A 25,478-nucleotide genomic window follows, 5' to 3' on the forward strand; every position below is an offset into this window, starting at 1 on the left:
TCCGTTTCTGGTAAACAGTAGAGTGATGTGCTTTATCAAAAAGCTCTATCTTGGTCTCAACTGTCCATAAGACGTTTTCACAGAAGGATTTTAGCTTACTCAAGTACATTTTGGCAAACTGTAGTCTTGCTTTTTTATGTCTCTGTGTCAGCAGTGAGGTCCTCCTGGGTCTCCTGCCATAGCGTTTCCTTTCATTTAAATGTCACCGGATAGTTGGCGCTGACACTGACGCTCCCTGAGCCTGCAGGAAAGCTTGAATTTCTTTGGAACTTGTTTGGGGCAGCTTATCCACCATCCAGACTATCCTGCGTTGCAACCTTTCATCAATTCTTCTCTTCCGTCCACGCCCAGAGAGATTATCTACAGTGCCGGGGGTTGCAAACTTCTTGATAATTTTGCGCACTGTGGACAAAGGCAAATCTAGATCTCTGGAGATGGACTTGTAACCTTGAGATTGTTGATATTTTTCCACAATTTGGGTTCTCAAGTCCTCAGACAGTTCTCTTCTCCTCTTTCTGTTGCTTAGTGTGGCACACACAGACACACAATGCAAAGACTTAGGCCTCGTACACACGATAGGTTAACCAGAGGACAACTGTCTGAAGGACCGTTTTCTTTGGTCAAAACCGATCGTGTGTGCGCCCCATAGGTTAGTTAACCATAGGTTAAAAAAAAAAGCCAACTTGCTTTAAAATTAACCTATGAATTCCTAACCGATAGGTCAAACCGATCGTTAGTAGGCACGACCATCGGTTAAAAATCCACGCATGCTCAGAATCAAGTCGACGCATGCTTGGAAGCATTGAACTTCGTTTTTTTCAGCACGTCATTGTGTTTTACGTCACCGCGTTCTGACACGATCGGTTATTTAACCTATGGTGTGTAGGCGTGACGGACCATCAGTCAGCTTCATCGGTTAACCTATGACAACGGTCCTTCAGACCGTTGTCCTCTGGTTAACCTTTCACGAGGCTTTAGTGAACTTCTCTCCTTTTATCTGCTTTCAGGTGTGATTTTTATATTGCCCACATCTGTTACTTGCCCCAGGTGAGTTTAAAGGAGCATCACATGCTTGAAACAATCTTATTTATCCAAAATTTTTAAAGGGTGTTAAGAATTTTGACCAGCCCATTTTTGTGTGAGTTTTGTGTAACATTATGTCCAATTTCTCCCTTTTTTTGTTTTGTTCCAATACACACAAAGGGAATAAACATGTGTATAGCAAAACATGTGTTACTGCAATACTTTTCTGTGAGGAATACTTTATTTTCTGGAAAAATTCCTGGGGTGCCAACAATTTCGGTCATGACTGTCTGTATATAAAGGGACAGGATCTCTTGGGTGGTGTAATTTACCATATATCGATATGTCCATATTTGGTGAACGACATCACAGGATCCCAGTTATTCCTGACCAGCCCGGGGGATCTGACCAGTGTTTGCTCTATTTTGGGGTTCACGGTATACAGGATGAACACTGCTCTGGTATATACAGAGATAATAGATTTGACTCAGTAGGAACAGGACACACATCACTCACCTGGACAAGCTTCATGTGTCTGATTGGTGGATCTCTCACTGATGTCATTCTTTGCTGAGCAGCTGATATTCCAGGAATCGGGTGGTGACACGGGAGGTACAGTGACAAGGACTGTCCACTCTGAGCTTGTGACATTGTATACCTCCAATTCTCCACTCACAGTCATGTAGATAGAGGGGTCAGTCCCATTCTCCACCCCGCAGGAGATCTCAGTGCTGCCATTCTGGAGACACCTCACATTCAGGATCGGATCTGATACCGGAACTGAGAGATAAAGAGATGGGGAGATCTGTAACATGGTACTAAAATGGAATAGGACCCCTCTAATATCCCGTCCACCCCAATCCATTACAGTCATAAAAAGTCCCCAAAATCCTGAAATGTCTTTACTGCAGAAACTTTTACTGCAAGATCCTACAGGGGCCAGTCATGTGATTGGAACCAGCAGCCAATGAAAATCTACTCCTCCCTTTCAGACTAGTCATTGCGTCATATGACCACACACTGGGGGGGGGTTACACACAGTGATACAGTCCTGATCAAAAGTTTAAGACCACTTGAAAAAATGGCAAAAAATCATATATTCCATTGTTCGATCTTAACAAGGTTCCAAGTAGAGCTTCAACATGCAACAAGAAGAAATGAGAGTGAGACAAAACATTTTTTGAGCATTCAATTTAATGAAAACAACGAATAAACTGAAACAGGCTGTTTTTCAGCTGATGAAAAGTTTAGGACCACATGCCTTTAAAAGGCCAAATCTGTGCAAAGATGTGGATTGGTTGTCATTTTCTGTCAGGTAGTAACACGTTGAGATGGCAAAGACAAAAAAACTCTCCCTTTTGAATGTGGTCGGGTTGCTGAACTGCATAAACAGGGTCTCTCATCAAGACACTGGACGATCCTCGACCCAAATCCTCGGCCCTTACTGGTGCTGACTGCAGCCCCATAACCATCAGACGGCATCTGAGACTGAAGGGCTTCAAAAACAAAAAACGTCTTCAAAAACCTCGTCTCCTTGAACGCCACAGAACTGCTCGTTTGGACTTTGCAAGAGAGCACCAAACATGGAACATTCAAAAGGTGGAAGAAAGTTTTATTCTCTGATGAGAAAAATGTGTAACCTTGATAGTCCTGATGGTTTCCAACGTTACTGGCATGACAAGCAGATCCCACCTGAGATGTTTTCTACGCGCCACAGTGGAAGGGGTGCCATAATGGTCTGGGGTGCTTTTTCCTTCAGTGGAACAATGGAGCTTCAGGAAGTGCAGGGGCGTCAAACGGCTGTTGGCTATGTCCAGATGTTGCAGAGAGCATTCCTCATGACTGAGGGCCCTCGTCTGTGTGGTAATGACTGGGTTTTTTAACAGGACAACGCTACAGTACACAATGCCCGCAGGACAAGGGACTTCTTCCAGGAGAATAACATCACTCTTTTGGCCCATCCTGCGTGTTCTTCTGATCTAAATCCAATTGGTAACCTTTGGGGATGGATGGCAAGGGAACTTTACAAAAATGGACAACAGTTCCAGACAGTAGATGGCCTTGGTGCGGCTGTCTTCACCACTCGGAGAAATGTTCCCACTCACCTCATGGAAACGCGAGGCATCAAGCATGCCGAAACCAATAACGGCGGAGCTACTCATTACTGAGTTCATGTTTGGAAGTTGGATTTCTGTTTTGAGGGGGGTTTAGTTTTTTTTTTTGGAGGTGTGGTCCTAAACTTTTGATCAGCTGAAAAACAGCCTGTTTCAGTTTATTCGTTGTTTTCATTAAAGCGGATGTGCCACTAAAAAAATATATTAAAAGCCAGCAGCTACAAATACTGCAGCTGCTGACTTTTAATATAAGGACACTTACCTGTCCTGGAGTCCAGCGCCGATCGCAGCAGATGACGAGCGATCGCTCGTCACCCTGCTGCTCCCCCCTCCATCCACGGTGAGGGAACCAGGAAGTGAAGCGCTCCGGCTTCATTGCCCGGTTCCCTACGGCGCATGCGCGAGTCGCGCTGCGCCCGCCGATTGGCTCCCGCTGTGTGCTGGGAGCCGAGTGTTCCCAGCATACAACGGGGGACGGACGGGAAGCGGAGAAAAAACCCGTCCTTTGCCCGTATCGTAGGGCCGGAAGTGGGTGCAGATACCTGTCTGTAGACAGGTATCTGCACCCCCCTCCCCCCTGAAAGGTGTCAAATGTGACACCGGAGGGGGGGAGGGTGCCGATCAGCGGGACTCCACTTTAGAGTGGAGATCCGCTTTAAATTGAATGCTCAAAAATGTTTTTTTCACTCTCGTTTCTTCTTGTTGCATGTTGAAGCTCTACTTGGAACCTTGTTAAGATCCAACAATGTAAAATATGATTTTTTGCTATTTTCAAGTGGTCTTAAACTTTTGATCAGGACTGTATCTGCATTTGAGGTATTCAGGATTTTTGTTGGCTTTTATGTTTGTTGGTAATATTATTATTGTTGTTCTTGTTAATGTAAGGCCAGCAATCCTCCTCCCTATATCAATCTTCCTCCATCTTGTCCAATAGACTTCATAAGGCTGCCTGAGATGAACCTGAGCCTTGCAAATTTAACCAAACGTCAGCTCTGGTATCTTAGATGAAAGGATAACAAGCCTGCCTGAAACTACACATGGAAGGAAAGATGGAACACATTAAAACCTAAGGGCAGCCAAGAACACAAACAGAAATATCAGAAAAAAATCAGGGACATAACGTACTGTCAGTAGGATATATCCCTTGTGCTGATTACTTTTCTGCTAGTAGTTATCCTCCTTCATTCTGCATCCCCCAATCTTCTGCTGTGGTGGGGGTTAATACATCTTAGGGGCTGGCACAGGCTCCCATCATGAAAGCCCAGACATTCCCATCCTTTCCTGACAGATCCACCTTCCAGAGAAGTCATACTGCAGCTTCTATGAATGATACAGGATATACGATTGGAGAATGATTGATAGCTCTGCCCCCTCCATTCAGAGATCCTGTTTCATTTATAGAAACTGTAATATAGCTTTTATGACTGGTGAGCTTCAGTTTATCCATGGTCTCCAGCTGTGGTTGCTGCCTATGTGTGCTGCAAACTTGTGGTCACCACCTGCAAGAATTCAGACCTTCTTAGTCTACAACCTTGTGATATGTTCCTGCATGGTCTTTAGCTGTGCACCCATAGACTGTCCTAGTCCACAACTGCTTGTGCTATATGACCCTGCATAGCCTTCAGCTGTGCAACCATAGGATGTCCTAGTCCAAAACTAACGATGCTATGGTTTTCAGCTGTGCACCCATATACTGCCCTAGTCCACAACTACTCATGCTATATGATCCTGATTGGTCTTCAGCTCTGCACCCATAGACTGTCCTAGTCCACAACTACTCATGCTATATGATCCTGCTTGGTCTTTAGCTAGGCACCCATAGACTGTCCTAGTCCACAACTACTAATGCTATATAATCCTGCATGGTCTTCAGCTGTGTTGCCTATAGACTGTCCTAGTCCACAACTACTCATGCCAAATGTCTCTGCTTGGTCTTAAGCTGTGTTGCCTATAGACTGTCCTAGTGCACTTACTACTCATGCTATATGATCCTGCTTGGTCTTCCGCTCTGCACCTACAGACTGTCCTAGTCAACCTGTCCTTGTGCTACTGCCACTAATAGAGAGGTGTCCTCTGCAAGTTGTGCTTGGTGTTTTGAAGTATCCCACACTCCTCAACCCTCTCCTAATACAAGCTTCTTCTGCAATAAATTATAAGAAGGCATCCCCTAGATTAATTTTCTGAGCCGGAGTGAATGGAGTGCCTGGCTGCCTTTGCACTGTTTTGGGGAAGATCCTGTCTAATCTTCAGCTGCCCCTTTAGGGGTGGGGGCTACATTGAAAATCAATAATGGCTATTTTCAAGGCTAATGAGTAAGAGATCTTCAAACAAATGGTCATGGGGGTTTGGCACTGCCCTGGGGACATGTACCAAAAAAATATATACTTTTTGAGAGGGAAGCAATTTTAATAATGCATAATGGTCTGCCCATTTTCTATAACTAACATGCCTGGGGGAGGCCCTGAACCTGCCTGTGAAGTGGCACATTTATGATGTACACAACCTACTACAGCAACACTGACATTTACAAAGATAAAAATACTGTTTAAATCACTGGCTAATGATAAGTCCTGAGTGCTTACTTCTGTTGGCAAATGAATGACCGGGGATTCCCTTCATCTATACCAGACCCTTATCCTAGGTGAGAATCTGGTAGAGTTGTTAATGAAGGAACACACATAAGAAAGTTGTAGAGTTCCTCCTCAAAATACATACCAGACCCTTATCTTAGGTGAGAATCTGGTAGAGGTGTTAATGAAAGAAACACACATAAGAAAGGTGTAGAGTTCCTCCTCAAAATACATATCAGACCCTTATCCTAGGTGAGAATCTGGTAGAGGTGTTAATGAAGGAACACATACATAAAGGTATAGAGGGCCAGATCCACGAATCCCGGGTGCAACTTAACTTTTCGGATTTAAGTTACACCGCCGCAATTTTTCCAAGTTAGTGCCCGATCCACAAAGCACTTACCTGGAAATTTGCGGTGGTGTATCCTAAATCCGTCCGGCGCAGGGCGGGCCAATTCAAATGGGGCGAGTCCCATTTAAATTAGGCGCGTTCCCGCACCGGACGTACTGCGCATGCTCCGTTTCCGAACTCCCGCCGTGCTTTGCGTGCCGTGACGTCATTTTTTCGAACGGCGACGCGCGTAGCGTAATTACGTATTCCCGGACGGCTTACGCAAACGGCGTTGATTTTTACATTTCGACGCAGGAACGACGGCCATACTTTAGACAGCAATACACTTGCTGACTAAAGTTAGGGCAGGAAAAAAAAGTGTAAATTTGCGACGGGAAACTATACTAGCGGCAACATAGCGAACGCGAAAAACCGTCGTGGATCGCCGTAACCCCTAATTTGCATACCCGACGCTGGTTTACGATGCAAACTCCCCCCAGCGGCGGCCGCAGTACTGCATCCTAAGATCCGACAGTGTAAAACAATTACACATGTCGGATCTTAGGGATATCTATGCGTAACTGATTCTATGAATCAGCCGCATAGATAGAAACAGGGATACGACGGCGTATCAGCAGATACGCCTGCGTATCCCTTTTGTGGATCTGGCCCAGAGTTCCTCCTCAAAATACACACCAGACCCTTATCCTAGGTGAGAATCTGGTAGAGGTGGTAATGAAGGAACACACATAAGAAAGGTGTAGAGTTCCTCCTCCAAATACATACCAGACCCTTATCCTAGGTGAGAATCTGGTAGAGGTGTTAATGAAGGAACACACACATAAGAAAGATGTAGAGTTCCTCCTCAAAATACATACCAGACCCTTATCCTTAATAAGGGTCTGGTATGGATGCCAAGGGTGAGCCTACACAAAAAAAAAAAAAAAATAAATACATGGGGGTCTTACTTAATTGCATACACGACCATACAGCTGTTCAGGCAAGGATGGAGAAAGAGTGCATTTCCCCTCTCCTAAACCATACCAGGCCACATGCCCTCAATGTAGGGAGGGTACCCTGCCAAAGGCCTCCTAGCCAAGAAACTTGTCCCTAGGTAGGTTGATTAGGACAAGGGCCTCTTCCCCACAACCCTGGACTAGTGGATATTGGGGGTCTTCAGGAGGGGGATTGCTTGAATCTCGAAGCCCCCTTGAAAAAAGTAGGCCTCAAAAAAAAAAACAGCAGCCTCTATGTGAATGAGTAAGGGGTACATAGTACCTCTGGTTACTTATTTGTTAAAAAAAATTATGGAAATAGTAAATAAAGGCACTTTTTGACAAGTCCTTTATTTAAAAAAATAAGTAAACTCAAAAAAAAAATCCAATTATGTAAATCCTTCATCAATCATGGCCTCCATTGATGCAAGTCCACGATTAATGTTGCTCACTGACTCACTGAAAGAAGAAACCCACCGACAGGGGACACAATCCGATCTCTATCGATCACTGCTACCCGCAACTGACAGCTCCCTGTCGCTGCCATAGAACTTGCTAGGAGATTGTTTACTTGCGGTTTGCTTGTCTATATCTTGATCAATATTTCTTTTGCCATTATAGAATAAATATATCTTCTTTAATAAATTCTCCTCTGCTGGTGTCTTCCTTATTACCCATTGGGGAGATTTCCCCTCATTTCCTGTCATGGTGACCACACAGGAAGTGAAATGAAATCTTCCCAATATGGAGCAAGACAGCAATTAAAAAAAAACTGCCAGAAGTTCTAACTCTTCTTATCTCTGGTATAATATTTTATAAAAAGTCTTATCTGGAATTGGGCTTCATCTACAAATGTCCTGGTAGATTTTTTGGGGGAAAAATAGAACATCTCACAATTATAAATAATAAGATTATGAAGCAGCTCATTCCGGATGTCCTCCTCACATTATGGACTTGTATGATCTCTTTTCAAGTTTTTTGTATCTGTCCCTCTAACACCCTGTGGCCCCACCCATGCAACACCACTAGGCGTGATCAATAGTGGAAGGTAAAAGGCTCTGATGGAAGCTGATCATTCTGTTCTGTTACACATTCCCTGGATCGTAATCTTTGTGTCTGAAATATTTTATCTCTCAGTAAAAACGTTAGCAGTAAATTCAGCCTGGAGACATTTCTCTCACTCACCTGCACAGGAGATGTTGATGGATCTACTTAGATTATTGATCCGATTGGTGACATCACAGCAGAGGGTTCCGGAGACCGGAGGAGGAAGAGTTACCCAGCTGTATGAGGAGACGGATCTTCCATCCAAACTCCAGGAATAACGAGGATCTGGTCCTTTCACCGAACATTCGGCCACTGCGCTGCCATCCGGGAGACAGGAGGAGGTCACAGTGATGTCAGAGAGGGGGACTGGGGGAGGAGAAATCACATTATGGGAAGATTAGAAAAGCAAAAATGAATGATGTACATGTATATGTATACATTTTTATTTTCTAAACAAGATGTATTGAAATAAAATGTTGATACATACAGTATAAGAATAGAACCAGGGCTCAAGTCCTGCGGGAACGCATGGGAACGAAGTTCCTGCACTTTTTCACAGCAGGAACTCGGTTCCCTTTGCAGGAATAGGGCAGCCGAGCCGCTCGAGCCAATCCTTCGCTAAGCGGCGATGCCTAGCTCGAGTCACTGTCAGGGGCAGGTGAACCTTAGTAATCCTTTATGTTACTGGCCGCTTCCTGTATATGGATATGAACTTGCTTCTTTCTAAATCACACGATAACTCACGGCAGACCTCGCAATGTCTCCTGGGAACAATGACAAAAGCTCCCAGGAGACATTGCAGCATCGAGGAAGTGACGGAATACCCGCACACCACCCGATGAATCCATATACAGGAAGCGGGCAGTAACATAAAGGATTACTAAGGTACAGTGGATCGAAAAACAAAAACAAAAAAACATGTGGTTTAGTAATTATGCATATGAGCGTATCTTTTTTTTTTTTTGGTGGGGGAGTAGATCTTGGGTGGGAGTTCCCACACTTTTTTCCCCAGGACTTGACCCCTGAATAGAACAATCATGTGATAATACAATTGGTGTTTTGCGGGTGTAGCGGGGTCATCCTGTCAGAGTCTAATGACGGGCCATCCCCGCAAGCCATCCCCACTGGAACTTTATCCACGCTTGTAAATATGTAAGATACCTTTGAGAAGTTATGCATTGTGGGACTGCAAGTAGCAGGAGATATGGACTCCATTGACTCTTAGGAGAAACAGACTACACTTCCCACAATGCCCTGCGTTATTGGAACATGTGACACCTCCGCACAAACTTATGGGGGAGGTTATTTAAAGTTAAGGAGGAGCTGATTGCTCTCTCTCGGGTCCTGCCTCTTCTCTTCTGTGGAGCTGTGTAGAGCTCCACAACAGTGCTGCTAGGCCTGAAGCCTGGGCCTGGACTTCTCAGGAACATTAACCATCCGGAGGGAAGCAAGACAAAGAGTGCCCAGCTCGTATGGCAGGAGACCGGAGAAGCCGCCCAGGGGACAACTGAAACAGTGGGAACCTGATACCGAGATCTCGTGCTGCGGAGCAGTGATTGACCAGAGTGCCTTTGAGAAGAATCCAGGCGGATTGGGCCTGTTGGGTGAGAGAGCACATGCTCCAACCTTCAATCCTTTTTCCATAGACAGACAATTTAATACCACCTCACAGGCCAGAGACACGTGTTGGCCTCCAACTGAAACTTAGAGGCCTTTTACTGTTTATAGTTGTTATACAGAAGTGACTGACGCTGGCTAGCGATCAGTTCACCAACGTTTGCTGTTCAGGATACTTTGTTTGATTAACTTCCTCTTATTATCTACCACCTGTGGATTATAATTTTAATGTGCACCAACCGGCCGCAACGTGATTTTAACTGTTTGCAGGATCGCTCGCTAGAGGGAGCTCGCGAGCACAGACTGTGTACTTTAGTTTAGCTGAATGGTACCATTCTTTAGTATAGATCTGTTTCTTCATAAATGTCACTTGCTGATTTCCGCAAGGGCCCTTGCAGAATCATATTGAGTCATTACCTAACAGTTGTTTGTTTGTGATTTAAATCTATGCTTGTTTCTTAAGTTCACATAAAGTAAACTTATCCTTTCTTTTTTAAATATACCAACTGTGTGAAGTGTATTTTCTCGTCTGGAGGGACCATCCATAAAAGCAGGTAATACGGTAATACTATTGTTATATTGTCACTGCATGTTGTGTGCCTGCTATTGTGACCCCAGTCAAGCAGAGGTCACAATACCTTACCCACCAGACTTCTGATGTGTCAAGGGAGGGTTCGAGCCAGTTAAATAGGGGTGAGCCAAGCCAAAGAGAGTAGATCCCAAATCAACCAGCGGCTCCTTCGGTGGTAGCGCTACACGGGTATCAGCATAAGAATTATTACAGATAAACCAATTTGCTAACCAAGAAGCCGACATTGTGTGAAGACAAGGAAGGCAGCATACAGTATGGTGAAGATCTGCGACCATTTAGGCCAATATAGGCTAAATCGATAACTGCAATTGGAAAAGAAGAGAAAGTAAGGAGGAAAGAGCAGGGGACAAAAGACGTATTAGTATAAATATCAATCAATGTATTGGCCCATTTTGCCAGGAACTGTGACTCAAATCCAAAGGGGCTAAATTTGGGGGGCTAAAGCAAGTTAATGGAATTAGCTCCATCATGTCTCCTCCACAGCCAGAGCCAGTACAAGGGGTGGGCAGAAGGGACGGATGCCCTGGGCGGGACCATTTACTGGAGGAAGGGGTTGCAGTAGAGGCCACGGTACAGGCTGCCTGTCCTGGGGCCGCTTTGATCTGTGGCTGCAGCGCTCCCCTCCCACCTCCTCCTCTTGTTTATCACACAGCACCGGGAGCGCTGTGTATCAGGGAGCTGGGTCTCTGTGTGTGTTTGGCGGTGCCGTAACAAGGTCCCGCCCCCCTAGACCGGCTCATGTGGTAGCAGATCAAATCAGTGTTCCGCCTATCACACGAGTCGGTCTAGGGGGCGGGATGAATGAGCCCAAAGGGGAGGGGCTGCCCAAATGGACCAATCTAAATTTTCTGATCATGTTCCCAAGATGTGAAACCTGATTGGTTGCTGTTGGCAGAAGCTCCGCCCTCCATTGTCAGTGTGTGTATTGGGGATCTGTCACACCCCCATCAATGGTCACATCTACCACATGGGGACCCCGAGCAGAAGGCACAGCACAGTTCAGATCACAGCAACTTCAGGAGGGCTGAGCACTGCAGATCTGAATCCACAGGGAATGGTGAGGATGGGGCAGTAATCAGAGGACATTGTACATACGTCTCTCCCAGATCTTCTCCTATATAATGTATGGATATAAAGACACGGAGCGGGGAGGACACTGCTAGGACTGGAGGTGGGGGTTGGGTGGACTTACGTTTTACATGGACGGTGTAGCGATCTTTCCGTATATAATGTCCTAAACGGTTAACTATATTCGATATATCCACACCGTATATCCCGGCATTGTCCAGAGTCACATTGGATATGATGAGACTTCCATTCTCTGATATCCTCGTATTGGGGAAATATCTGAGTTCAGACGACTTACAACCCAAGTGTATCCCTATCCCTCTCTCCCGCTCTATTGGTGATTCCTGATAGTGCCAGTAAATCCAACCACAGCTCCCCCTATCTGGATGGGTGAGGGTGAGATGGATTCTAATGGGGAGGAGAAGATCAGATCCCGGCCGGGTGAATATTTCCTCCTGAACACTCGGGACATTTCCTGCAAAAAAACAAGGAGAGGTTATAATCACATTGTACTATGAAACCCAAACATACAAAGATCTTAAAAGAGAAAACAAATAACTAATCCCACAAAAATCACACTGAAAAAACAATGTAGGAATAACACAAAAAGAAATCCCCAAATATAATCCAGATATGCCGAATTATGTCCAGTGGCGGTGAGTCCATAAGGAGCGCATGGGCGCCGCCCCCTCTCCCCTGGCACCACTCTATCACCATAGATAGATTCATGCATAAGAAGGAAGTAGGTAATAAAACCCTGAATCAAATTAACAAACACAATGATCAATGCTAAACAAATATGAAAAATGATAATAAACACTCAAAAAATCCACAGAAGTCCTTTGGAGATGAAACGTGCGTAGGGTAACGGTGACGTCATCGCTTTCATTATATAGCGCAGCATCAGCCCCAAGGCTTTCTTTTTCCTTTTACATAGATTCATGCCTTTTTTAAATTTTTACAGCGGCGGGGTGTTTTTTGTTACATTATAGTTGAGAAGCGGGGGGGGGCTGGCGAAAATGACATCTTACATTAAAGTGAGAAGCTGGGGGTGCTGAGGGGCTGAAAATGACTTCTCACCAGGCGGGGCCTCTAGTAATTTGGGGGGCCCTCCGCAGATTTGCGGGGCCCTAAGCGGATTGAATTGTGAGCCTATAGGGCGGATCGGCCCTGCTTTGTACACACGACCGGTTTTCCCATCGGGAGAACTGCCATGAGAGCTTTTGGCCGGGAAAACCGTCCGTGTGTATGCTCTATGGCAGTTTTCCCGACAAGAAAACTGCGGGGAAAAAAAAGAGAACCAGCTTTCTTTTTTCCCGTCGGGATTCCCGGCTGACTTTTTCCCATTGGGAAAATCGGTCGTGTGTAGGCTTTCCCGAGGGGGAAAAAACACGCATGCTCAGAAGCAAGTTATGAGACGGGAGCGCTCGTTCTGGTAAAACTAGCGCTCGTAATGGAGATAGCACATTCATCACGCTGTAACAGACTGAAAAGCACGAGGCTGAAAAGCGCAAATCGTCTCTCACTAAACTTTTACTAACACGAGGATCAGCAAAAGTGTCCCAAAGGGTGGCGCTGTTTGAATGGAACTTCCCCTTTATAGTGTATTGGCTCAGAGGTCCCCAAATCAAAGAGCCAACTAGGGGGGAGTTGTGGGCCATTGTTGGACTATCACGGTACTAGTAGCATAGGTATACAGTGTACAAGGAAACAAGTAGATAATAAAAAACATTTTTATTGGGTACAGATATCAATAAAGACACAGGGAGGTACAGGGTTAAAAAATGCAAACAATCTACGACCAACATAGCACCAGTATAATAGTCCCCACAAGGGGGAAAAACATAATGGGTTTGAAAGTCATATCGAGCCTCTTGACTAGTTTCGCGGCTACAGCCGCTTCATCAGAAGAGCATCTACAGTTAAAGTTAAAACGACAAGGGTCAAGCAATAATACATAAACAATTACAACAATTAGGTTGGGGAAAACAAAGACTCTGCTGCTCACCTAAAAGCCTCCCTCGCCGGACCAGCGGGGAGGACGGTAACCACCACATAGGGTCCCAAGTGGCGGACAGGGGGTACGTGTGTGGGCGAATGGACCTTCTAACAGGTAAATAGGGTAAGAAAAATGGTTAATATGGTAAGCCCCAGCTTCAAATGGGGGGGGGGGGGGAGTGTGGGTGGGGAAATGTTAAAGTGCAAACCATAGTGTAGATGGGTGATAATATTAAAGGTGCTGTGAAGGTTGTCAGGAAGGTGATGGGGAGTGATAGTGGGAAACAATTAGCAGCCAAGAAGTAGGAGAAGAAAAGGGGGGGGGGGGGGGAAGGGAAGGGAAAAAGGGAGGAGGGTAGGAAAGGGGGGGGGGGCAGTGAGGTCACCCAGGAACCAAATAAAAATAAATATAAAAATAATAAAAATAAAAAATAAAAAAGTGCACCAAGGCAGCAAGGTGAAAAAATGGTGAAGAGTGTGAAAAGATTTACCTTGATTGCAAGGAAGTGTTGTGTGAGTAGGGGGCCCCCCGGGAACGAGAGCCCAGATTAAGATCTCGGGCCATGTTATGACCTCAGCGTAGGGGACCAGGGTAGTGGACCCCCGAGGGGTGGGGGGGACCACAAAGGGTCCCATAATGGCGTCAGGGTGGTGACGCCATCCAATGGCACCTGGATAAGGGAAGCAAAATTAGGTGAAATGGTGATGATTGAGGAGGGGGGGGAGGGAGAGAGGAGAGGAGAGGGGTGTATGGGGGGGGAGAATAAGGGGGGGGGAAAGGGGGAAATAGGGTATTAAGGAGAGAGGGTAAGGGGGGGGGAGGGAAAGAGGGGGGGAAAAAGGAACGGGGGGAAGGAGGAAGGAAAGGGAAGGGGAAGATAGAGGAGGAAAATGGGTTGGGGGGGGGGAGGGTAAGTGGGAAGGCTGGAGACAGATGGCAAAGTAAACTCAACAAGAGATGAAAAGGTCTTACTGTGTGCCGGGTAAGGCCACAGAAGACCCGAGATCCATCGTCCCTTGACCGGCAGGCAAAGGAATGTCTGCCTTTATATCCCCTGGCCGAACAGCTGACAGTGTCAGCAGACGCTGATGGAGGGCGTCGCTGGGTGTGGGCGTACCCATGACGTCAGCGCGATGGACTGCGCATGCGTCAGGCAATAATATCCCGCGATGTAGGGCGGGTATCCAGAGAGATACATCTCCGTGGAGGACACCGCTCCATAGGGCGGGGCTAAGGTCCCCACGGGGATGATCAATTGGACAACCATAGGGAACGCCCAAGGCTAGCCAAGCCAACCCGCAGAGAGTGGGAGTGGTGAGCAGCGAAGTCTGAATAAAGGGGGTAAACATACATAGCAATTCATGTAAAGACTGGTAAGGAGAGATAAGGTTACTTAAAACAAGAATACAAATAATGAGGTTTATAAAATCATATAATAAGGAGTCCCATGGGTAATGGGTATTAAGGTAGACTTAAGGCAGCATCTGAGCAGCGCTAGAACCATTTGTGTAGCAAGGACAAATAGCCTGGAAAGGTATAGTCATAGATCCCACTACGGATATAATAGACCGGGGGATCACAGCACCCTGATGGATCAGGTGACCTACACTAAGAAAGATGGATAATGCTGGGACAGTCCCCGCAATGGTGGTTGCATAGGGAGCGCTCAGTATAGAGTCTGGACAAATGGAGATTATCCGGTCCAGCCTGATGGTAACTCAGGCTAAGGACAGGAGGGACATAGCCACTTCTCATGTCCAGATTGGGCAAAGCGAACAACAGAGACAGATGCCAAAGTCATACCTAAAAAAGTCATAAGCTAGGTATTAATTAAATAAAGACAAGGTATAATCAGAGGATACTCCCCAGTGAATACACTGGGGAGTATTGTGGGTGGAATGCGAGGGGCAAGAGGGGTGGGGGTGTAGCCAACCCCTGTAATACCTCTCGCAGACCACCCGGGGGCCCAGGTGTGTTATCCACCTAATAATTGATATGTAACCTCTGAGGGTAAAAACCAAATTAATAAACATTTAAAGGGGGCGTACCATCATCCAGAATCTAGATAAATAGAGTATTGGCTCAGAGGTCCCCAAATCAAAGAGCCAACTAGGGGGGAGTTGTGGGCCATTGTTGGACTATCACGGTACTAGTAGCATAGGTATACAGTGTACAAGGAAACAAGTAGATAATAAAAAACATTTTTATTGGGTACAGATATCAATAAAGACACAGGGAGGTACAGGGTTAAAAAATGCAAACAATCTACGACCAACATAGCACCAGTATAATAGTCCCCACAAGGGGGAAAAACATAATGGGTTTGAAAGTCATATCGAGCCTCTTGACTAGTTTCGCGGCTACAGCCGCTTCATCAGAAGAGCATCTACAGTTAAAGTTAAAACGACAAGGGTCAAGCAATAATACATAAACAATTACAACAATTAGGTTGGGGAAAACAAAGACTCTGCTGCTCACCTAAAAGCCTCCCTCGCCGGACCAGCGGGGAGGACGGTAACCACCACATAGGGTCCCAAGTGGCGGACAGGGGGTACGTGTGTGGGCGAATGGACCTTCTAACAGGTAAATAGGGTAAGAAAAATGGTTAATATGGTAAGCCCCAGCTTCAAATGGGGGGGGGGGGGTGGAGTGGGTGGGGAAATGTTAAAGTGCAAACCATAGTGTAGATGGGTGATAATATTAAAGGTGCTGTGAAGGTTGTCAGGAAGGTGATGGGGAGTGATAGTGGGAAACAATTAGCAGCCAAGAAGTAGGAGAAGAAAAGGGGGGGGGGGGGGGGGGGAAGTGAAGGGAAAAAGGGAGGAGGGTAGGAAAGGGGGGGTGGGCAGTGAGGTCACCCAGGAACCAAATAAAAATAAATATAAAAATAATAAAAATAAAAAATAAAAAAGTGCACCAAGGCAGCAAGGTGAAAAAATGGTGAAGAGTGTGAAAAGATTTACCTTGATTGCAAGGAAGTGTTGTGTGAGTAGGGGGCCCCCCGGGAACGAGAGCCCAGATTAAGATCTCGGGCCATGTTATGACCTCAGCGTAGGGGACCAGGGTAGTGGACCCCCGAGGGGTGGGGGGGACCACAAAGGGTCCCATAATGGCGTCAGGGTGGTGACGCCATCCAATGGCACCTGGATAAGGGAAGCAAAATTAGGTGAAATGGTGATGATTGAGGAGGGGGGGGAGGGAGAGAGGAGAGGAGAGGGTTGTATGGGGGGGGAGAATAAGGGGGGGGAAGGGGGGAAATAGGGTATTAAGGAGAGAGGGTAAGGGGGGGGGAGGGAAAGAGGGGGGGAAAAAGGAAGGGGGGGAAGGAGGAAGGAAAGGGAAGGGGAAGATAGAGGAGGAAAATGGGTTGGGGGGGGGGGAGGGTAAGTGGGAAGGCTGGAGACAGATGGCAAAGTAAACTCAACAAGAGATGAAAAGGTCTTACTGTGTGCCGGGTAAGGCCACAGAAGACCCGAGATCCATCGTCCATTGACCGGCAGGCAAAGGAATGTCTGCCTTTATATCCCCTGGCCGAACAGCTGACAGTGTCAGCAGACGCTGATGGAGGGCGTCGCTGGGTGTGGGCGTACCCATGACGTCAGCGCGATGGACTGCGCATGCGTCAGGCAATAATATCCCGCGATGTAGGGCGGGTATCCAGAGAGATACATCTCCGTGGAGGACACCGCTCCATAGGGCGGGGCTAAGGTCCCCACGGGGATGATCAATTGGACAACCATAGGGAACGCCCAAGGCTAGCCAAGCCAACCCGCAGAGAGTGGGAGTGGTGAGCAGCGAAGTCTGAATAAAGGGGGTAAACATACATAGCAATTCATGTAAAGACTGGTAAGGAGAGATAAGGTTACTTAAAACAAGAATACAAATAATGAGGTTTATAAAATCATATAATAAGGAGTCCCATGGGTAATGGGTATTGAGGTAGACTTAAGGCAGCATCTGAGCAGCGCTAGAACCATTTGTGTAGCAAGGACAAATAGCCTGGAAAGGTATAGTCATAGATCCCACTACGGATATAATAGACCGGGGGATCACAGCACCCTGATGGATCAGGTGACCTACACTAAGAAGGATGGATAATGCTGGGACAGTCCCCGCAATGGTGGTTGCATAGGGAGCGCTCAGTATAGAGTCTGGACAAATGGAGATTATCCGGTCCAGCCTGATGGTAACTCAGGCTAAGGACAGGAGGGACATAGCCACTTCTCATGTCCAGATTGGGCAAAGCGAACAACAGAGACAGATGCCAAAGTCATACCTAAAAAAGTCATAGGCTAGGTATTAATTAAATAAAGACAAGGTATAATCAGAGGATACTCCCCAGTGAATACACTGGGGAGTATTGTGGGTGGAATGCGAGGGGCAAGAGGGGTGGGGGTGTAGCCAACCCCTGTAATACCTCTCGCAGACCACCCGGGGGCCCAGGTGTGTTATCCACCTAATAATTGATATGTAACCTCTGAGGGTAAAAACCAAATTAATAAACATTTAAAGGGGGCGTACCATCATCCAGAATCTAGATAAATAGAGTATTGGCTCAGAGGTCCCCAAATCAAAGAGCCAACTAGGGGGGAGTTGTGGGCCATTGTTGGACTATCACGGTACTAGTAGCATAGGTATACAGTGTACAAGGAAACAAGTAGATAATAAAAAACATTTTTATTGGGTACAGATATCAATAAAGACACAGGGAGGTACAGGGTTAAAAAATGCAAACAATCTACGACCAACATAGCACCAGTATAATAGTCCCCACAAGGGGGAAAAACATAATGGGTTTGAAAGTCATATCGAGCCTCTTGACTAGTTTCGCGGCTACAGCCGCTTCATCAGAAGAGCATCTACAGTTAAAGTTAAAACGACAAGGGTCAAGCAATAATACATAAACAATTACAACAAATCCGTAGTGGGATCTATGACTATACCTTTCCAGGCTATTTGTCCTTGCTACACAAATGGTTCTAGCGCTGCTCAGATGCTGCCTTAAGTCTACCTCAATACCCATTACCCATGGGACTCCTTATTATATGATTTTATAAACCTCATTATTTGTATTCTTGTTTTAAGTAACCTTATCTCTCCTTACCAGTCTTTACATGAATTGCTATGTATGTTTACCCCCCTTTATTCAGACTTCGCTGCTCACCACTCCCACTCTCTGCGGGTTGGCTTGGCTAGCCTTGGGCGTTCCCTATGGTTGTCCAATTGATCATCCCCGTGGGGACCTTAGCCCCGCCCTATGGAGCGGTGTCCTCCACGGAGATGTATCTCTCTGGATACCCGCCCTACATCGCGGGATATTATTGCCTGACGCATGCGCAGTCCATCGCGCTGACGTCATGGGTACGCCCACACCCAGCGACGCCCTCCATCAGCGTCTGCTGACACTGTCAGCTGTTCGGCCAGGGGATATAAAGGCAGACATTCCTTTGCCTGCCGGTCAATGGACGATGGATCTCGGGTCTTCTGTGGCCTTACCCGGCACACAGTAAGACCTTTTCATCTCTTGTTGAGTTTACTTTGCCATCTGTCTCCAGCCTTCCCACTTACCCTCCCCCCCCCCCAACCCATTTTCCTCCTCTATCTTCCCCTTCCCTTTCCTTCCTCCTTCCCCCCCCTTCCTTTTTCCCCCCCCTCTTTCCCTCCCCCCCCTTACCCTCTCTCCTTAATACCCTATTTCCCCCTTCCCCCCCCTTATTCTCCCCCCCCATACAACCCTCTCCTCTCCTCTCTCCCTCCCCCCCCTCCTCAATCATCACCATTTCACCTAATTTTGCTTCCCTTATCCAGGTGCCATTGGATGGCGTCACCACCCTGACGCCATTATGGGACCCTTTGTGGTCCCCCCCACCCCTCGGGGGTCCACTACCCTGGTCCCCTACGCTGAGGTCATAACATGGCCCGAGATCTTAATCTGGGCTCTCGTTCCCGGGGGGCCCCCTACTCACACAACACTTCCTTGCAATCAAGGTAAATCTTTTCACACTCTTCACCATTTTTTCACCTTGCTGCCTTGGTGCACTTTTTTATTTTTTATTTTTATTATTTTTATATTTATTTTTATTTGGTTCCTGGGTGACCTCACTGCCCACCCCCCCCTTTCCTACCCTCCTCCCTTTTCCCCTCCCTTCCCCCCCCCCCCCCTTTTCTTCTCCTACTTCTTGGCTGCTAATTGTTTCCCACTATCACTCCCCATCACCTTCCTGACAACCTTCACAGCACCTTTAATATTATCACCCATCTACACTATGGTTTGCACTTTAACATTTCCCCACCCACCCTCCCCCCCCCCCCCCATTTGAAGCTGGGGCTTACCATATTAACCATTTTTCTTACCCTATTTACCTGTTAGAAGGTCCATTCGCCCACACACGTACCCCCTGTCCGCCACTTGGGACCCTATGTGGTGGTTACCGTCCTCCCCGCTGGTCCGGCGAGGGAGGCTTTTAGGTGAGCAGCAGAGTCTTTGTTTTCCCCAACCTAATTGTTGTAATTGTTTATGTATTATTGCTTGACCCTTGTCGTTTTAACTTTAACTGTAGATGCTCTTCTGATGAAGCGGCTGTAGCCGCGAAACTAGTCAAGAGGCTCGATATGACTTTCAAACCCATTATGTTTTTCCCCCTTGTGGGGACTATTATACTGGTGCTATGTTGGTCGTAGATTGTTTGCATTTTTTAACCCTGTACCTCCCTGTGTCTTTATTGATATCTGTACCCAATAAAAATGTTTTTTATTATCTACTTGTTTCCTTGTACACTGTATACCTATGCTACTAGTACCGTGATAGTCCAACAATGGCCCACAACTCCCCCCTAGTTGGCTCTTTGATTTGGGGACCTCTGAGCCAATACTCTATTTATCTAGATTCTGGATGATGGTACGCCCCCTTTAAATGTTTATTAATTTGGTTTTTACCCTCAGAGGTTACATATCAATTATTAGGTGGATAACACACCTGGGCCCCCGGGTGGTCTGCGAGAGGTATTACAGGGGTTGGCTACACCCCCACCCCTCTTGCCCCTCGCATTCCACCCACAATACTCCCCAGTGTATTCACTGGGGAGTATCCTCTGATTATACCTTGTCTTTATTTAATTAATACCTAGCCTATGACTTTTTTAGGTATGACTTTGGCATCTGTCTCTGTTGTTCGCTTTGCCCAATCTGGACATGAGAAGTGGCTATGTCCCTCCTGTCCTTAGCCTGAGTTACCATCAGGCTGGACCGGATAATCTCCATTTGTCCAGACTCTATACTGAGCGCTCCCTATGCAACCACCATTGCGGGGACTGTCCCAGCATTATCCATCCTTCTTAGTGTAGGTCACCTGATCCATCAGGGTGCTGTGATCCCCCGGTCTATTATATCCGTAGTGGGATCTATGACTATACCTTTCCAGGCTATTTGTCCTTGCTACACAAATGGTTCTAGCGCTGCTCAGATGCTGCCTTAAGTCTACCTCAATACCCATTACCCATGGGACTCCTTATTATATGATTTTATAAACCTCATTATTTGTATTCTTGTTTTAAGTAACCTTATCTCTCCTTACCAGTCTTTACATGAATTGCTATGTATGTTTACCCCCTTTATTCAGACTTCGCTGCTCACCACTCCCACTCTCTGCGGGTTGGCTTGGCTAGCCTTGGGCGTTCCCTATGGTTGTCCAATTGATCATCCCCGTGGGGACCTTAGCCCCGCCCTATGGAGCGGTGTCCTCCACGGGGATGTATCTCTCTGGATACCCGCCCTACATCGCGGGATATTATTGCCTGACGCATGCGCAGTCCATCGCGCTGACGTCATGGGTACGCCCACACCCAGCGACGCCCTCCATCAGCGTCTGCTGACACTGTCAGCTGTTCGGCCAGGGGATATAAAGGCAGACATTCCTTTGCCTGCCGGTCAATGGACGATGGATCTCGGGTCTTCTGTGGCCTTACCCGGCACACAGTAAGACCTTTTCATCTCTTGTTGAGTTTACTTTGCCATCTGTCTCCAGCCTTCCCACTTACCCTCCCCCCCCCCAACCCATTTTCCTCCTCTATCTTCCCCTTCCCTTTCCTTCCTCCTTCCCCCCCTTCCTTTTTCCCCCCCTCTTTCCCTCCCCCCCCTTACCCTCTCTCCTTAATACCCTATTTCCCCCTTCCCCCCCCCTTATTCTCCCCCCCCATACAACCCTCTCCTCTCCTCTCTCCCTCCCCCCCCTCCTCAATCATCACCATTTCACCTAATTTTGCTTCCCTTATCCAGGTGCCATTGGATGGCGTCACCACCCTGACGCCATTATGGGACCCTTTGTGGTCCCCCCCACCCCTCGGGGGTCCACTACCCTGGTCCCCTACGCTGAGGTCATAACATGGCCCGAGATCTTAATCTGGGCTCTCGTTCCCGGGGGGCCCCCTACTCACACAACACTTCCTTGCAATCAAGGTAAATCTTTTCACACTCTTCACCATTTTTTCACCTTGCTGCCTTGGTGCACTTTTTTATTTTTTATTTTTATTATTTTTATATTTATTTTTATTTGGTTCCTGGGTGACCTCACTGCCCACCCCCCCTTTCCTACCCTCCTCCCTTTTTCCCTTCACTTCCCCCCCCCCCCCCCCCCCTTTTCTTCTCCTACTTCTTGGCTGCTAATTGTTTCCCACTATCACTCCCCATCACCTTCCTGACAACCTTCACAGCACCTTTAATATTATCACCCATCTACACTATGGTTTGCACTTTAACATTTCCCCCCCCCCCCCCCCCCCCCCCCCCCCATTTGAAGCTGGGGCTTACCATATTAACCATTTTTCTTACCCTATTTACCTGTTAGAAGGTCCATTCGCCCACACACGTACCCCCTGTCCGCCACTTGGGACCCTATGTGGTGGTTACCGTCCTCCCCGCTGGTCCGGCGAGGGAGGCTTTTAGGTGAGCAGCAGAGTCTTTGTTTTCCCCAACCTAATTGTTGTAATTGTTTATGTATTATTGCTTGACCCTTGTCGTTTTAACTTTAACTGTAGATGCTCTTCTGATGAAGCGGCTGTAGCCGCGAAACTAGTCAAGAGGCTCGATATGACTTTCAAACCCATTATGTTTTTCCCCCTTGTGGGGACTATTATACTGGTGCTATGTTGGTCGTAGATTGTTTGCATTTTTTAACCCTGTACCTCCCTGTGTCTTTATTGATATCTGTACCCAATAAAAATGTTTTTTATTATCTACTTGTTTCCTTGTACACTGTATACCTATGCTACTAGTACCGTGATAGTCCAACAATGGCCCACAACTCCCCCCTAGTTGGCTCTTTGATTTGGGGACCTCTGAGCCAATACTCTATTTATCTAGATTCTGGATGATGGTACGCCCCCTTTAAATGTTTATTAATTTGGTTTTTACCCTCAGAGGTTACATATCATTCCCCTTTATAGTGCCGTCGTACGTGTTGTACGTCACCGCGCTTGGGACGGGCGGTATTTGGCCTGAACCTGTGAATGCAAGGCAGGCTTGAGAGGAATCACGTTGGGAAAAACATTGTTTTTTTTCCTGACGAGAAAAACAGTCGTGTGTACGAGGCATCAGTCTCTAAGGCCTCGTACAGACGACCGGATCTATCCGCTGGGAATGATCCGCGGATCAGTTCCAGCAGATAGATCCGGTCGTCTGTACGTCTGAGCGGACATTTCCCGGCGGATAAAAATCCAGCCGACGGATTCCCAGCAGATAAAAATTTTGTAGCATGCTACAAAATCTATCCGCTGGGATCCAGTCCAGCGGACTGATCCAGTCGTCTGTACAGACTCACCGGATCAGTCCGTCCGCTCCCATCCCTCGCATGCGTCGTAATGATTCGACGCATGCGTGGAAGTGTTTACCTTCCAGCGTCGCGCACGTCGCCGCGTCATCGTCGCGGTGACGGCGCGACACGTGACCGCGGATGTTTTCCGCGCGGATTTTGATCCGATGGTGTGTACAAGCCATCGGATCAAAATCCGGAGGAGGAATGTCATGCCATGCTGGGTGCTCGCTGTTAACTCAGCGTTGCGTTAGCAGAGCGAAGGAATTCACTGAACCGCCTTTCAGCCAATAAGGTGCTTGGGTCTGTTACCTGTCAGGCGCTGTTTTTGGATGCCTGATAGAGAGGATGGAATAGGACATCAAGGACGTGCAGAACACCGCCGATGACCCGCTGCGAGACAGGTAAGTGCCAGGGAGCATTTGATGGGGTACAGTAGCAGCAATTGATGGGCAAACTGGCAGAATTTGATGGGGCACAGTAGCAGCAATCGATTGGCACACTGGCAGCATTTGATGGGGCACAGTAGTGGCAATTGATGGACACACTGGCAGCATTTGATGGGGCACAGTAGCAGCAATCGATGGGCACACTTGCAGCATTTGATGGGGCACAGTAGCGGCAATCGATGGGCACACTGGCAGCATTTAATGGGGCACAGTAGCGGCAATTGATAAGCACACTGGCAGCATTTGATGGGGCACAGTAGTGACAATTGATGGGCACACTGGCAGCATTTGATGGGGCACAGTAGCAGCAATTGATGGGCACAAGGGATAACAAGGGAGTGAATGAGGAGTTTGGTGGTTTCATTTGTTAAAAAGGGGTGAATTTTAGAGATGTTATGGAGGTGAATTCTACAAACTTTTGACAACGATTGGACTTGAGGCTGAAAGGACAAGTCACACCCTGGTGTGAGGGGAGGGACTGATGGTTGTATTGTTGATTTTGATGGAAAAGTCATGGAGGGGGGCATGGGCGGGGGGAGATATTAATAGCTTGGCTCTACAGAGATTTCATTTGAGGAAGTGGTGAGACCTCCATGCTGAGATGTCAGATAGTAAGTTAGTCATGTGAGAGGAGACTGAAGGAGGTGAGGAGTAGACAGATAGATTTGGGTGTCATCGGCGTATAGATGGTATTGGAAGCCGCGGACGGTTATCAAGTGACCGAGGGAAGAGGTGTAGATAGAGAAAGGGTCCAAGAACAGATGTAGGAGGACACGGAGGGGACGCAGGAGGAGGACACGGAGGGGACGCAGGAGGAGGACACGGAGGGGACGCAGGAGCAGGACACGGAGGGGACACAGGAGGAGGACACGGAGGGGACACAGGAGGAGGACACGGAGGGGACACAGGAGGAGGACACGGAGGGGACACAGGAGGAGGACACGGAGGGGACACAGGAGGAGGACACGGAGGGGACACAGGAGGAGGACACGGAGGGGACACAGGAGGACACGGAGGGGACACAGGAGGAGGACACGGAGGGGGCACAGGAGGAGGACACGGAGGGGGCACAGGAGGAGGACACGGAGGAGACACAGGAGGAGGACACGAAGGGGACGCAGGAGGAGGACACGGAGGGGACGCAGGAGGAGGACACGGAGGGGACGCAGGAGGAGGACACGGAGGGGACACAGGAGGAGGGCACGGAGGGGACACAGGAGGAGGACACGGAGGGGACACAGGAGGACACGGAGGGGACACAGGAGGACACGGTGGAGACACAGGATGAGGACACGGAGGGGATGCAGGAGGACACAGAGGGGACACAGAAGGAGGACACGGAGGGGATGCAGGAGGAGGACACGGAGGAGACACAGGAGGAGGACACAGAGGGGACACAGGAGGAGGACACAGAGGGGACACAGGAGGAGAACACGGAGGGGACACAGGAGGGGGACGCAGGGGGAGGACACGGAGGAGACAGAGAAGGAGGACACGGAGGGGACACAGGAGGAGGACAAGGAGGGGATGCAGGAGGAGGACATGGAGGGGTCACATTGCTGCAGTCGGGGTATCTATAATATGTATTCTGTCTGATAATAATTCTGTATTATCACCTCTTTACAGTGGCGGCTGGTGCTCAAAATTTTTTGGGAGGGCGCAAACAAGCTGAAAAATTCTGAAAAAAAAACATCAAATGCAGCCTGTGTGCCATCAATTGCAGTGGTGTAGTGGTTAGCACTTTCACCTAGCAGCAAAAGGGTCACTGGTTCGAAACCTGATCACGACACCATCTGCCTGGAGTTTGCATGTTCTCCCTATGTCTCTTTGTGGGTTTCCTCCGGGTACTCCAGTTTCCTTCTACACTC

At 47.6% G+C, this 25,478-nt stretch overlaps 4 long non-coding RNA genes across 4 annotated transcripts; 2 read left to right on the forward strand and 2 right to left on the reverse strand.

Moving 5' to 3' along the window:
• Positions 1-13,015: 13,015 nt before the first annotated feature.
• On the reverse strand, positions 13,016-13,884 carry LOC120928124. The gene is made up of 3 exons (XR_005747174.1): positions 13,847-13,884; positions 13,366-13,463; positions 13,016-13,273 (listed from the first exon to the last, which is right to left on the reverse strand). It is a non-coding gene; the product is annotated as an uncharacterized LOC120928124 (long non-coding RNA).
• A 1,464-nt stretch (positions 13,885-15,348) lies between these two features.
• Positions 15,349-16,357, reverse strand: LOC120928123. Its single transcript, XR_005747173.1, has 3 exons — positions 16,320-16,357; positions 15,835-15,932; positions 15,349-15,742 (listed from the first exon to the last, which is right to left on the reverse strand). It is a non-coding gene; the product is annotated as an uncharacterized LOC120928123 (long non-coding RNA).
• Positions 16,358-19,306: 2,949 nt separating this feature from the next.
• LOC120928125 lies at positions 19,307-20,310 on the forward strand. Its single transcript, XR_005747175.1, has 3 exons — positions 19,307-19,344; positions 19,727-19,824; positions 19,917-20,310. It is a non-coding gene; the product is annotated as an uncharacterized LOC120928125 (long non-coding RNA).
• Positions 20,311-21,772: 1,462 nt separating this feature from the next.
• LOC120928126 lies at positions 21,773-22,777 on the forward strand. Its single transcript, XR_005747176.1, has 3 exons — positions 21,773-21,810; positions 22,199-22,296; positions 22,389-22,777. It is a non-coding gene; the product is annotated as an uncharacterized LOC120928126 (long non-coding RNA).
• Positions 22,778-25,478: the final 2,701 nt, after the last annotated feature.

Source organism: Rana temporaria, chromosome 2 (assembly GCF_905171775.1).
Source record: "Rana temporaria chromosome 2, aRanTem1.1, whole genome shotgun sequence".
NCBI lineage: Eukaryota > Metazoa > Chordata > Amphibia > Anura > Ranidae > Rana > Rana temporaria.